This window comes from Homarus americanus, unplaced genomic scaffold (assembly GCF_018991925.1).
Source record: "Homarus americanus isolate GMGI-L3 unplaced genomic scaffold, GMGI_Hamer_2.0 scaffold11150, whole genome shotgun sequence".
NCBI lineage: Eukaryota > Metazoa > Arthropoda > Malacostraca > Decapoda > Nephropidae > Homarus > Homarus americanus.
The window spans coordinates 81550-84089 of NW_024720555.1; positions in this window are offsets into that span (position 1 = coordinate 81550).

The following is a 2540-nucleotide window of genomic DNA, read 5'->3' on the forward strand; positions in this document are numbered from 1 at the left end:
GATGGTGGTGATAGTGGTGGTAGTGATGGTGATAGTGATGGTGATACTAGTGGTAGTGGTGATGGTGGCAGTGGTGGTGGTGATGGTGATGGGATGGGATGCTGGTGTGGTGGTGGTGATGGTGATGGTGTGGTGGTGGTGATGGTGATGGTGATACTAGTGGTAGTGATGGTGATGGTGGTGGTGGTGGTGTGGGATGGTTGTGGTGGTGGTGATGGTGGTAGTGGTAGTGGTGGTGGTGAGGTGATGCTGTGGTAGTGATATGGTGTGGTGGTGGTGGTGTGGTGATGGTATGGTATACTGGTGGTGGTGATTGATGGTGATGGTGGTGGTAGTGATGGTGTGGTGATGGTGATACTAGTGGTGGTGTGTGATGGTTGTGGTGGTGGGTGGTGGTGGTGCTGGTGGTGGTGATGATGGTGATAGTGGTGGTGGTAGTGGTGAGTGGTGAGTGATGGTGGTGGTGGTGGTAGTGAGTGGTGATGGTGGTGGTATTGGTGTGGTGGTGATGGTGATTGCTGGTGGTGGTGATGGTGGATGGTGGTGGTGTGATGGTGATGGTGATGGTGATGCTGATTGTGGGTGGTTGGTGATAGTGGTGGTGGATGGTGATAGTGATGGTGGTGGTAGTGATGATGGTGAGTGGTGGTAGTGATGGTGATAGTGATGGTGAGTAGTGGGTGATGATGGTGGTATGGTGGTAGTGTGGTGATAGTGATGGTGATACTGGTGGTGGTGATGATGGTATGGTGGTGGTAGTGATGGTGAGTGATGGTGATGCTAATTGGTAGTGGTGATGGTGGTAGTGGTGATGGTGATGGTGATAATGGTGATGGTGATGCTAGTGGCAGTGGTGGTGATGGTGGTGGTAGTGGCAGTGGTGATGGTGATACTGGTGGTAGTGATGTGGTGGGATAGTGGTGGTGAGTGATGGTGATGGTGATGGTGATACTAGTGGTGGTGATGATGGTGGTAGTGGTGGTAGTGATGGTGGTAGTGATGGTGATACTGGTGGTGGTGATGATGGTGATGGTGGTGGTGGTGGTGGTGATAGTGATGGTGATGCTAGTGGTTGAGGGTGATGGTGATAGTGGTGGTAGTGATGGTGATAGTGATGGTGATACTAGTGGTAGTGGTGATGGTGATAGTGGTGGTAGTGATGGTGATAGTGATGGTGATACTAGTGGTAGTGGTGATGGTGATAGTGGTGGTAGTGATGGTGATAGTGATGGTGATACTAGTGGTAGTGATGATGGTGATAGTGGTGGTAGTGATGGTGATAGTGATGGTGATACTAGTGGTAGTGGTGATGGTGTATGTCTGTCTGCTTGTTTACCTGTAATAATTAAAGGTTGCCAAGGTATCACTTACGTAAGACTAATTAAAATTACCTTGAGAAGTAAACATAACGAAAGGTAAGTTAAATAATTAAACCAAATAATTATACGAACGATAATTGAGTTATTTTAGGGTTTTTTTTACTGTGGGAACGAAAGTATTTTAGGAAAGATTATTTTTTTTTGCCTTTTATTTTTATTTTTACTTGAGTTTTAATTATTATTTGAAAAGAAAAACTCGTGATTTTATCTTGTTTTTTATATGATTTCGTTTATTTTATTTCATACTTTTTATATACATAGAAAACAAAGGCTTACTATGACGTAATACCAGTGCCTTATGACGTCACACCATTCTTTCATTACGTCACACAATTATTTCATGACGTCACACAATTATTTCATGACGTCACACAATTATTTCATGACGTCACACAATTATTTCATGACGTCACATCATTCCTTTATTACGTCACACCATTCCTTGTTCCCCAGGTCGTAACACCCCATTGTTCCCCAGGTCATGATAACACCCCCAGGTCACACTAGGGGTCACACTAGGGCGCTGACCCCTCATTAATGGTTGCCTGTCTATTTACAGTATCGTGTTTTATGCTACACTTAAATTTGGCGTAACTACTGCGGCTGTGGGGCTGTGGGGTAGTGGTGTGCTGTGGGGTAGTGGTGTGCTGTGGGGTAGTGGTGTGCTGTGGGGTAGTGGTGTGCTGTGGTGTAGTGGTGTGCTGTGGGGTCGTGGTGTGCTGTGGGGTAGTGGTGTGCTGTGGTGTAGTGGTGTGTTGTGAGGTAGTGTGTGTTGTGAGGTAGTGGTGTGCTGTGGGGTAATGGTGTGCTGTGGGGTAATGGTGTGCTGTGGGGTAGTGGTGTGCTGTGGGGTAGTGGTGTGTTGTGAGGTAGTGGTGTGCTGTGGGGTGAGTGGTGTGCTGTGGGGTAGTGGTGTGTTGTGGGTGAGTGGTGTGCTGTGGGGTAGTGGTGTGCTGTGGGGTAGTGGTGTGCTGTGGTGTAGTGGTGTGTTGTGGGGTGGTGGTGGTGTGCTGTGGGGTGGTGGTGTGCTGTGGGGTGGTGGTGTGCTGTGGGGTGGTGGTGTGCTGTGGGTTGTGGTGGTGTGCTGTGGGGTGGTGGTGTGCTGTGGTGTGGTGGTGTGCTGTGGGGTAGTGGTGTGTGTGGGGTGGTGGTGTGCTGTGG